Here is a 12,911-nt window from a genome sequence, read left to right as displayed (position 1 = left end):
ATTCATTTTCTGCATTCCCATTTAGATTTCTTCCCTGCAAATCTTGGCATTATCAGTGATGAGCATAGTGAAAGGATTCTCCAGGATATTGTGGTCATGGAGAAACCATATCAGGACAACTGGAGTCAATCAATCCTAGCTAATTATTGTTGGACACTTAAGTGAGAAGCCTCAGACACAGAGTACAAATGAAAATCATCAACAAAACAGTGTTAGATTAGTTGAACTATTGCAAGGTGTCAGCACAGTTATGCAATTAAACACATTATATTCAATAAAAGTTATTTTTTCGTATCTCTAAATTCCAACATGATATAAGTAGTCTGAAATTATATTTATGTTCCATTTCAAGTAATCTATCATAAACAAAAAACTTCAGAGAAAGCAACACTTTCAAAACAATTTGTTGCCCAGTGCTATCAGTGGTTAACAGCCATTACCACCCTCTCTGTCAGCCAACACCACAACCATTTGCATCATACAGATTCAGAGTTGTGTATTGTCAGGTGTCGAGATGGGACAGTGTACATGATGGTATTAATACAAGAATAAACACAATGACTTGCGCAAAACAGCAGAATGGGGGAAAGACAGCAGTGCAATCTGAAGTAGTGTAAAAAGAAATGCTGAAGTGATAATGACTGAACAACAGAGAGAGGTTAAGAGTCCAAGAAGGTGGCAGCACTGCTGAGAAGGAGATGTGAAAGAGGTGATTCATTCAGTCTGTCTTGGCTTTTACACTATCACAGTCATTCCATTAGTTGTCTCTATAGATGCAAAGTGTACCAGACTTCTGTTAGTGCAGTAAGGAGGGAAGTGTTTGTTGAAGTTATCTGATGGTAATGAGCTCAGGTATATTTACGATTCTTCACATTGCCCTGGTAAAGGTTTGCCAGCATACTCTGGCTTTTCTGCAGATTTCCTTGTGTCTGGCTTTTCTTTTCCGTTTAATGCCAATGAGTGACTAATTACTGGGCAATTCATTAGACTTTACCATCTCAGAACATTTTGCTTTCAGGACTGCTCGAACCAAATGGAATGAAAATGCCAAATCACTGGCAGCGGCAGTAAGAATATTGAAGCGCCCTCATGCATATGAAATGGAGACAGACAAACATCAGCAGAAAATGCTGAACTTACCCAATGGATCAAATAAGAACAATCTTTGCATTTATAAAGCATTCCAAGGCATTTCATAGTCATAGTCATACTCATAGTCATACTTCATTGATCCCGGGGGAAATTGTTTTTCGTTACAGTTGCACCATAAATAATAGTAATAAAACCATAAATAGCTAAATAGTAATATGTAAAATTATGCCAGTAAATTATGAAATAAGTCCAGGACCAGCCTATTGGATCAGGGTGTCTGACCCTCCAAGGGAGGAGTTGTAAAGTTTGATGGCCACAGGCAGGAATGACTTCCTATAACGCTCTGTGTTGCATCTCGGTGGAATGAGTCTCTGGCTGAATGTACTCCTGTGCCCACCCAGTACGTTATGTAGTGGATGGGAGACATTGACCAAGATGGCATGCAACTTGGACAGCATCCTCTTTTCAGACACCACCGTGAGAGAGTCCAGTTCCATCCCCACAACATCACCGGCCTTACGAATGAGTTTGTTGATCCTGTTGGTGTCTGTTACCCTTAGCCTGCTGCCCCAGCACACAACAGCAAACATGATAGCATTGGCCACCACAGACTCGTAGAACATCCTCAGCATCGTCCGGCAGATGTTAAAGGACCTCAGTCTCCTCAGGAAATAGAGACAGAATCTCAGGAATTTTATAAAACTAGGTTTGACGCCAACCCACTGAAAGATATATTGGACATGGTACAAAGCATTAGTTCTCAGGGCCATCGTCATGGAGGAGGGAAGGGTGGAGACACTGAGAGAAAGGTTCAGAGAGCAATTTCCAGAACATATAGGCAAAGGGCACCAATGACAATGGTGATCAGGAGCAGAAGAGTGGTTTAAAAGTTGGAGGTCATCAGAGAAATGGGGAAGGGCAAGACAGTGAAAAATCCGTCATCAAGCACGGTGATCATGAGTGAAAGGTGGAAGTTAAAACATGGCCATCAGAATTTTAGACTTACAGGACAGAATGAAGGAGATGAGTGATTTGGAATAGATGTAATGGTATGGATGAGGTTGAACTGAGAAACATGTGCAATTTGGTAATAACACCCTTACCCCAGCAGGGATGCCCACCACCCTGGACATGCTCTCTTCTCACTGCTGCCATCAGGAAGGAGGTACAGGAGCCTCAGGACTCACACCACCAGGCTCAGGAACAGTTATTACCCCTCATCCATCAGGCTCTTGAACCAGAGGGGTAATTTCACTCAACTTCACTCACCCCATCACTGAATTGTTCCCAAAACCGATGGACTCACTTTCAAGGTCGCTTCATTTCATGTTCCCAATATTGCTTATTTATTTATTATTATGATTTCTTTTTGTATTTGCACTGTTTGTTGTCTTCTGCACATTGGTTGAACGTCCTAGTTGGGTGGTCTTCCCTTGATCCTGTTATGGTTATTATTAGAACCATAGAAAACCTACAGCACAATACAAGCTATTCGGCCCACAAAGTTGTGCCGAACATGTCCCTACCTTAGAAATTACTAGGCTTTACTCATAGCCCTCTATTTTTCTAAGCTCCATGTACCTATCCAAAAGTCTCTCAAAAGACCCTATCGTATCCCCCTCCACCACCGTTGCTGACAGCCCATTCCACGCACTCACCACTCTCTGCGTGTAAAAAAAAACAACTTACCCCTGACATCTCCTCTGTACCTACTCACAAGTACCTTAAACCTGTGCCCTCTTGTGGCAGCCATTTCAGCCCTGGGAAAAAGCCTCTGACTATCCACATGATCAATGCCTCTCATCATCTTATACACCTCTATCAGGTCACCTCTCATCCTCCGTCGGTCCAAGGAGAAAAGGCCGAGTTCACTCAACCTATTCTCATAAGGCATGCTCCCCAATCCAGGCAACATCCTTGTAAATCTCCTCTGCACCTTTTCTATGGTTTCCACATCCTTCCTGTAGTGAGGCGACCAGAACTGAGCACAGTACTCCAAGTGACCAGGGTCCTATATAGCTGCAACATTACCTCTCGGCTCCTAAATTCAATTCCACGATTGATGAAGGCCAATACACCGTATGCCTTCTTAACCACAGAGTCAACCTGTGCAGCTGCTTTGAGCATCCTATGGACTCGGACCCCAAGATCCCTCTGATCCTCCACACTGCCAAGAGTCTCATCATTAATACCATATTCTGCCATCATACTTGACCTACCAAAATGAATCACCTCACACTTATCTGGGTTGAACTTCATCTGCCACTTCTCAGCCCAGTTTTGCATCCTATCAATGTCCCGCTGTAACCTCTGACAGACCTCTACACTATCCACAACACTCCCAACCTTTCTGTTATCAGCAAACTTACTAACCCATCCCTCTACTTCCTCATCCAAGTCATTTATAAAAATCACAAAGAGAAGGGGGTCCCAGAACCGATCCCTGAGGCACACCACTGGTCACTGACCTCCATGCAGAATATGACCTGTCTACAACCACTCTTTGCCTTCTGTGGCCAAGCCAGTTCTGGATCCACAAAGCAAGGTCCCCTTGGATCGCATGCCTCCTTATTTTCTCAATAAGCCTTGCATGGGGTACCTTATCAAATGCCTTGCTGAAATCCATATACACTACATCTACTACTCGACCTTCATCAATGTGTTTAGTCACATCCTCAAAAAATTCAATCAGGCTCGTAAGGCACGACCTGCCTTTAACAAAGCCATGCTGACTATTCCTAATCATATTATACCTCTCCAAATGTTCATAATCATATTATACCTCTCCAAGTGTTGCCTCCCTCTGCTAGTGTTCCTTTCCTGGTGGACGGTGAATATTCTACGAGCAGCTTACTTACAAATGTGACAAGCACTGTTCATGCTGGATGGTGGAAGACAGTCTTGGTGTAACAAGGTTCTAGTCCCCCAATCCCCAAACCATTTTTCTGCCGCCTTCTTCATTCTTCCTGATATTGAAGGATGTGATAGAGTTAAAGCTGGTGTAGCCAGGCTTCCGGGAAAGAGATGAGTGATGTATGGCGTTAATCCTCCTAGTGCAGTGGCGTATGTAGGATTTGCTTGGTGCTTACCTTGGCTCATCTTTTGATCCCTCTGCGTGTTGTGGCCATGGAGAGAGAAACAAGTTGCTGAAGGAACACTGTGGGTCAAGCAGCACTTGTTACTTGTTGGCGGGGTGGGGGGGGGGGAGAGAAAAGCAAAGGAATATTTATTTATTTCTTTATTTAAAGATACAGCACGGAATAGGCCCTTCTGGCCCATCAAACCACACTGCCTAGCAACACTCAACAACCCCGATTTAACCCTAATCTAATCATGGGACAATTTGCAATGACAAATTAACCTACCGACCGGAAACCTGAGTAAAAAACCCATGCATTCCACGAGGAGGTCGGTGGGAAAGAGCCTTTTTACAGAGGACACTGCGATTGAACTCTGAACTGTAATAGCATCACACTAACCATTGTGCCACCATGGTGCCCTGTTAGAACATATAGAACATAAAACATAGAATAGTACAGCACATTTCAGGCCCTTCAGCCCACAATGTTGTGCTGACCCTCAAACCCTGCCTCCCATATAACCCCCCCACCTTAAATTCCTCCATATACCTGTCTAGTAGTCTCTTAAACTTCACTAGTGTATCTGCCTCCACCACTGACTCAGGCAGTTCATTCCATGCACTAACCACTCTCTGAGTAAAAAACCTTCCTCTAATATCCCCCTTGAACTTCCCACCCCTTACCTTAAAGCCATGTCCTCTTGTATTGAGCAGTGGTGCCCTGGGGAAGAGGTGCTGGCTATCCACTCTATCTATTCCTCTTATTATTTTGTACACCTCTATCATGTCTCCTCTCATCCTCCTTCTCTCCAAAGAGTAAAGCCCTAGCTCCCTTAATCTCTGATCATAATGCATACTCTCTAAACCAGCAGCATCCTGGTAAATCTCCTCTGTACCCTTTCCAATGCTTCCACATCCTTCCTATAGTGAGGTGGCCAGAACTGGACACAGTACTCCAAGTGTGGCCTAACCAGAGTTTTATAGAGCTGCATCATTACATCGCGACTCTTAAACTCTATACCTCAACTTATGAAAGCTAACACCCCATAAGCTTTCTTAACTACCCTGTCTACCTGTGAGGCAACTTTCAGGGATCTGTGGACACGTACCCCCAGATCCCTCTGCTCCTCCACACTACCAAGTATCCTGCCATTTACTTTGTACTCTGCCTTGGAGTTTGTCCTTCCAAAGTGTACCACCTCACACTTCTCCGGGTTGAGCTCCATCTGCCACTTCGCAGCCCACTTGTGCATCTTATCAATGTCTCTCTGCAATCTTCGACAATCCTCTACACTACCTACAACCCCACCAACCTTTGTGTCATCTGCAAACTTGCCAACCCACCCTTCTACCCCCACATCCAGGTCGTTAATAAAAATCACGAAAAGTAGAGGTCCCAGAACAGATCCTTGTGGGACACCACTAGTCACAATCCTCCAATCTGAATGTACTCCCTCCACCATGACCCTCTGCCTTCTGCAGGCAAGCCAATTCTGAATCCATCTGGCCAAACTTCCCTGGATCCCATGCCTTCTAACTTTCTGAATAAGCCTACCGTGTGGAACCTTGTCAAATGCCTTACTAAAATCCATATAGATCACATCCACTGCACTACCCTCATCTATATGCCTGGTCACCTCCTCAAAGAACTCTATCAGGCTTGTTAGACACGATCTGCCCTTCACAAAGCCATGCTGACTGTCCCTGATCAGACCATGATTCTCTAAATGCGCATAGATCCTATCTCTAAGAATCTTTTCCCACAGCTTTCCCATCACAGATGCAAGGCTCACTGGTCTATAATTACCCGGACTATCCCTACTACCTCTTTTGAACAAGGGGACAACATTCGCCTCCCTCCAATCCTCCAGTACCATTCCCGTGGACAATGAGGACATAAAGATCCTAGCCAGAGGCTCAGCAATCTCTTCCCTCGCCTCATAGAGCAGCCTGGGGAATATTCCGTCAGGGCCCGGGGACTTATCCATCCTAATGTATTTTAACAACTCCAACACCTCCTCTCCCTTAATATCAACATGCTCCAGAACATCAACCTCACTCATATTGTCCTCACCATCATGAAGTTCCCTCTCATTGGTGAATACTGAAGAGAAGTATTCATTGAGGACCTCACTCACTTCCACAGCCTCCAGGCACATCTTCCCACCTTTATCTCTAATCAGTCCTACCTTCACTCCTGTCATCCTTTTTTTCTTCACATAATTGAAGAATGCCTTGGGGTTTTCCTTTACCCTGCTCACCAAGGCCTTCTCATGCCCCCTTCTTGCTCTCCTCAGCCCCTTCTTAAGCTCCTTGTCGATGTTTCGAGTTGTCGATCCTCAGTTGTCGATGTTTCGGGTTGAGACCCTGCATCAAGTTTACTGGCCCTGTTTCTGTAAGGTCCACCAACCTACCAAGCCAGGGCATCCAAAGCCAGCTGGACATACAGTTTCAATACTAACTGCAACTTCAGTTGTTCACAGTGATACATTGCACATTCCCTGCTGATTATGTATTCTGCTCAATCGATGTCCTACTCAGATAACACAATCTGCATTGCTACAGGCACTATGGAAACCAGATACTTGTAAACAGAGACCCATCCCAATCTCTACACATTCTGCAAGCAAGTGCCTGTTGCCGAAATTATAAATCCACACTTTGAACATGCATCCAGTAAAATGGTGTGAATTAAATTTTGGCAAATTTAAAATGTTAAGTAAATTTCACACTGGCAACAGAGTCTGCTCAATGAGCCAGGTGTGAAATGTGAATTGCAAGACAAGTTAAGTGGACATAAAAATATCTGGTTAACGGCAATAGGTCAATGACAGATGCAATCTCAATGGCTCTTCACATGGCTTTAGACCACCTGGACAACACAAACACCTATGTCAGGATGCTGTTCATCGACTATAGCTCAGCATTTAATACTATCATTCCCACAATCCTGATTGAGAAGTTACAGAACCTGGGCCTCTGTATCACCCTCTGCATTTGGATCCTCGACTTCCTAACCGGAAGACCACAATCTGTGCGGATTGGTGATAACACAACCTCCTCGCTGACGATCAACACTGGTGCACCTCAGGGGTGTGTGCTTAGCCCACTGCTCTACTCTCTATATACACATGACTGTGTAGCTAGGCATAGCTCAAATACCGTCTATAAATTTGCTGCCGATACAACCATTGTTGGCAGAATCTCAGTTGGTGACGAGAGGGCATACAGGAGTGAGATATGCCAACTAGTGGAATGGTGCCACAGCAACAACCTGGCACTCAACGTCAGTAAGACGAAAGAGCTGATTGTGGACTTCAGGAAGGGTAAGACGAAGGAACATATACCAATCCTCATAGAGGGATCAGAAGTGGAGAGGGTGAGCTGTTTCAAGTTCCTGGGTGTCAAGATCTCTGAGGATCTAACCTGGTCCCAACATATCAATGTAGTTATAAAGAAGGCAAGACGGCGACTATACTTTATTAGGAGTTTGAAGATATTTGGCATGTCAACAAATACACTCAAAAACTTCTATAGTTGTACCGTGGAGAGCATTCTGACAGGCTGCATCACTGTCTGGTATGGGGGGGCTACTGCACAGGACCGAAAGAAGCTGCAGAGGGTTGCAAATTTAGTCGGCTCCATCTTGGGTACTAGCCTACAAAAGTACCCAGGACATCTTCAAGGAGCAGTGTCTCAGAAAGGCAGCGTCCATTATTAAGGACCCCCAGCACCCAGGACATGCCCTTTTCTCACTGTTACCGTCAAGTAAGAGGTACAGAAGCCTGAAGGCACACACTCAGTGATTCAGGAACAGCTTCTTCCCCTCTGCCATCCGATTCCTAAATGGACATTGAACCCTTGGACACTGCCTCATTTTTAAATATACAGTATTTCTGTTTTTTGCATGATTTTTAATCTATATACATATACTGTAATTGATTTACTTATTATTATTTTTTCTTCTATATTATGTATTGCATTGAACTGTTGCTGCTAATTTAACAAATTTCATGTCATATGCCAGTGATAATAAACCTGATTCTGATTCCGATTCTGGTTTTGTAAAATACAGTTCAATGAGGTGATGGGATCAGACCATGCAAAGGTGAGTAGAGGGTGCACTGGCTTCAGTGCTGATACTTTGTAATGAGGTGTACCTGTGGCTCAGATCGAACATAGATTCACCCATCTGGTTCAGTGATGTTTAGGCCTCCATGCATTTTGTTGCCTTCTCCTCATTCCCCCACACATTTCCCTCTAAGTGCATCTGTGATCCCGTTTTTATCATTTTTACCTTTTTTGGGATTAAGAATTCTTTGTTGAATATATTGCTATCTTATATCATTGGTCCTAGTTTTGGAAACATTTTCCATTTGTCCTACAAATTCAATCCAATCCATGATTTAATTATCTTTGTTAGATCATCATTCAACTTCCTCCTTCATCCCTGTTGATTATAACTCTACATCATCCTTGACAGGTTTTATTCTTGTGAATCACCTCTGCGCAGTTTCCCTTTTCTATAAAATATAAAGACCAGAACCATGCACAGTATTCTAAATGGTATCCAACCAAAGTTTGGCATATATTTAACACAACTTTGCTGGTTTCTAATTTCATAGATATGGTCCCTATTGCTTTGTTAGCATTTTTATGGCCTTGTTATTTATGAATCTGTATCCATCGATCACTGTTTTTTTTGGATTTCTTTCTAAGGTGCATATAGCTTCCTTGTTTCTCTGACCTAACTACACTACTTTATACTCAGCTGTATTGAATTTTGCCATTTCCAGGTTCATTCTGCATGTATATTAACATTCTCATGTATTTTGTTCCGATCTTTGGTGTTTCTGCATATTTTGAGTTTTCTGCTTTTGATTCCAAATCCCCATTGAGCACCACATCCCACTTCGTGCCAGTCCACATGAATAATTTAACTCCCCTTTCTGTCTGACGATATGAAAAATCCATCCTTTTACTTGTCCCCAATTCCATAAAGTTCCTTCTTTAGTCATTTGTCTACTGTGCAATACTTTAACAAAGACATTTTGAAAATCTTGATTATAACATTTGGCACAGCGCTTTTTTTTATACTTTATTGTATTTCTTCATAGAATTCAATAATGTCGAGGAAGTTCCCTTGCTAACCATTCTTTATACTTTCAGTTTCTAGATAGTTTCTCTATTATATCTTTATATTTCCAATTACTTTTCCTTCCACTCGAATTAATGAGTCTATTGTCCAGTTCTATAGAATTGGAAACTAGCTTTGGTTAGTGGTAAACCTTTGCCACTTTTTATTTTGTTTTATTTAAATATGCAATAGTTCCTCTGATCATATTTCTTTAATTTTTAACCATTCATAAACTCACTTTAACACAAGCCTATTTTCTCTAAGTTCAGCTCATTTGCCAACCATCTCCACCCTCCTGCCTTAAATTTTTCATATATTTTAATTTTTTCTGAACCTCATGTGCCCACTGTTTGTCATGCTGAAATGTACCAGGACAATATTTTTGCTACTGCATTGTCATAAGTTACGTGGTTAATTTGCATCTCCTTTACTGGTGTGACCTCCATTTGGTTCTGCTATTTGAAAATAATAACGTAGTCTATAGACAATAAGCAAATGGGTTCCACTCCACCACCACCCTCTTCTGTCTGACAGAACTGCTGTCATCCTCAACAGTTTCTCTATCAACTCCTTCCACTTTCTCCTAACCCAAGATGTAGCCACGGGCATCCGCATGGGCCACAGCTATGCCTACCTTTTCATCACCTGTGAGGAGCAAACCATGTTCTAAGCCAACACTGGTAACACTCCTCAACTCTCCATTGATGACTGCGTTGGAGCTGCTTCCTACACCCATGCTGAGCTTGTCAATTTCGTCAACTTTGCCTCCAACTTCCACCCTGCCCTCGAGTTTATTTCGTCCATCTCTGCCATGTCTCTCTTCTTTCTCGATTTCTCAGTTCCTCGGTCTCCACTGCATCTGTTTTCATGGTAAGGTTTTCCTTTCTAAAACAGCTGAGAAATCCTCCTCTTCGTCTACCATTAATGCTGCCCTCATCTGTATCTCCTCCATTTCCCACAAATCCTCCCGCTGCCATAACAAGCATAGAATTCCCAGTGTCCTTACCTCCACCTCACAAGCCTTTGTATCCAGCACATCATTTTCTGTAACTTTTGCCATCTACAATGGAATCTTACCACTAAGCACATCTTTCCATGCCCCCATCCCCCTACTCTCTGCTCTCTTCAGAGACTTCCTTGTCCACTTGTCCCTCTCCACTGATCTCCCTCCTGATACTTATCCCTGCAAGTAGGACAAGTACTGCACCTCCTCCCTCCCCACTATTCAAGATCCCAAACAGTCCTTCCAGGTGAAGCAACACTTTGCCTGCAAGTCTGTCAGGGTCATCAACTGTATTTGATGCTTCCTGTACAGACTCCTCTACATCGGCAGACCTGATGTAGACTGGGGGACTAATTTGTTGAGTACCTTCACTCCGTCTGCCACAAAAGGCGAAATTTTCCTAGTTGCCACCCATTTCAATTTAACTTCCCATTCCCATTCAAATATGTCAGTCCATGACTTTCTCTACTTTCATGATAAAGCCTCTCTCAGATTGGAGGAGCAACATCTCATACTCCATCTGAGCAGCCTCCAACCTGATGGCATGAACATTGATTTCTCAAACTTTTGGTAATTTCTCTCCCTTTCCCCCTTCCCTGTTTTTCTGTTGCTATATATAGAGGTTCTTTTCTGTGAAGTTTCTGTCCTTCTTACCCCTTCTCTTCTCCTCACTTGCTCTCTCTAGTGTCCCTCCTCCTTCCCTTTCTCCCATAGTCCACTATACTACCAGATTCCTTATTCTTCTACCTCTCCCACCCATCACCTCCCAGCTTCTCAGGCCATCTCCCCTCTCCCACCTTTCCACCTCCCCCCCTCACCTGGTTTCAAGTATTGCCTGCCAGCTTGTACTACCTCCCCCTTCCCCCCCACCTTCTTATAATGACTTCTGTCCCCTTCCTTTCCAGTCCTGATGAAAGGTCGTAGCCCAAAACATTGATTGTTTATTCTTTTCTGTAGATGCTGCTCGACCTGCTGAGTTCCTCCAGCTTTGTGTGTGTGTTACTCTGGATTTTGCGCTTGTTGATAGGGTGCTTAGGAAGGCATATAGTGGGTGTGCCTTTATTAGTCAGGGATTGAGTTCAAGATCCACGAGGTAATGTTGCAGCTCTCCAAAACTCTGGTTAGACCACGCTTGGAGTATTGTGTTTAGTTTTGGTCACCTCAGTATAGGAAGGATGTGGAAGCTTTAGTGAGGGTGCAGAGGAGATCTACCAGAATGCTACTTGGATTAGGGAGCATGTCTTATGAGGAAAGGCTGAGCAAAGTAAGGCTTTTATCTTTGGAGTGAAGGTAGACGAGAGGCAACTTGATAGAGGTGTATAAGATTATAAGAGATGGTGATAGAGTGGATAGTCAGTGCCTCTTTCCCAGGGTGATTTTAAGGTGATTGGAGGAAAATATAGAGGGGATGTCAGAGGTAGGTTTTTTAATATGAAGAATGATATGCATGGAATGCTTTGCTGGGGGTGGTGGTGGAAGCAGATGTATTAGGGACATTTAAGATACTAAGTGTACTGCTCTACTTGTGTGTGAAGTAGAAAGTACACAGTTCCGCAGTAAGCCATACTCCACTCAACACGGGAGTCAGGATATAGCATCCAAGCTCCAGGTGCTTTACTGAGCAGTACTCACATATGCAATTTAATAAGCGTCAAACCGAGAGGAAAACCAAAGAGTACCATAACTACTTACTGTAGCAAAGTCGTGATAATTACATCACACACTCATAAGAACATAGGAATATATGAAGCTAGGCTTGTATGGAAAATGTACAAAAATTATACACAACATGAATAAACAAAGTTTTAAAGTATGCAAGAAGATTAATATCAGTTCCTTAAACTACCAAGGCCAATCAAACTCTGTACTGGTAATCAGGAATAAACTTTTACATAATAGTAACACAAAATATTGCTCAGATAGTGTTCTCCTTTATGAACTCAAACAACACTTAGAGACGATGATTTCAATGGCACAAATGAAAGAAAGATGACACAGGATTGGGTACATGTGCTTCAGTCTGACTGAAAAATTCTACTAAAAACTAAAATAGCTGCCTTCCTTTTGTTGTCCAATTGAATTTCAAAATAGAAGTCAGCAGGGACAACCTAATCCTGAATGTGGAGAAGACAAAGGAAATCATTGTGGACTTCAGGAAGGTGCAGGAAAACCTTAGCCCTCTGCGAATACATGGCTCCTCCGTAGAGAGAGTTAAGTGCAGCAAGTTCCTGGGAGTTCACATCACGGATGACCTCACCTGGTCCCTTAATATCACCTCCCTGAACAAGAAGGCACAGCAGTGCCTCCACTTCCTAAAAAGATTGAGGCAAGGAAGGCGTCCCCCACCCTCCCCCCCCATCTTAACTACATTTACAGGAGCACCACTGAGAGGGCCCTGACAAGGAAGGAAGGGTTAGATTGATTGTGGAATAGGTTAAAGGGTTGGCACAACATTGAGGTCTGTTACTATGCTGTACTGTTCTATGTTCTATGTCAAATGGCTATCACTCAGTCGCTCTGACATCCACGAACATGAAGTTCTTCCAGGGACTGTTAGTGTTACACATCAACTCCAGCCTCCCAGGCAACCTTAACCCATT

The 12,911-nt window shown here is 43.2% G+C and overlaps 1 protein-coding gene across 1 annotated transcript in view; it reads left to right on the top strand.

Moving 5' to 3' along the window:
- Positions 1-12,911, top strand: part of LOC134340321 (vasoactive intestinal polypeptide receptor-like) — a 238,928-nt gene that overhangs the window by 130,256 nt on the left and 95,761 nt on the right. The gene's annotated exons all lie outside the window — the stretch shown is intronic.

Source organism: Mobula hypostoma, chromosome X1, assembly GCF_963921235.1.
Source record: "Mobula hypostoma chromosome X1, sMobHyp1.1, whole genome shotgun sequence".
In the NCBI taxonomy this organism is placed as follows: domain Eukaryota; kingdom Metazoa; phylum Chordata; class Chondrichthyes; order Myliobatiformes; family Myliobatidae; genus Mobula; species Mobula hypostoma.
Note: the sequence above shows the minus strand (reverse complement) of the source record. Positions and strands in the feature narration are given on the sequence as shown.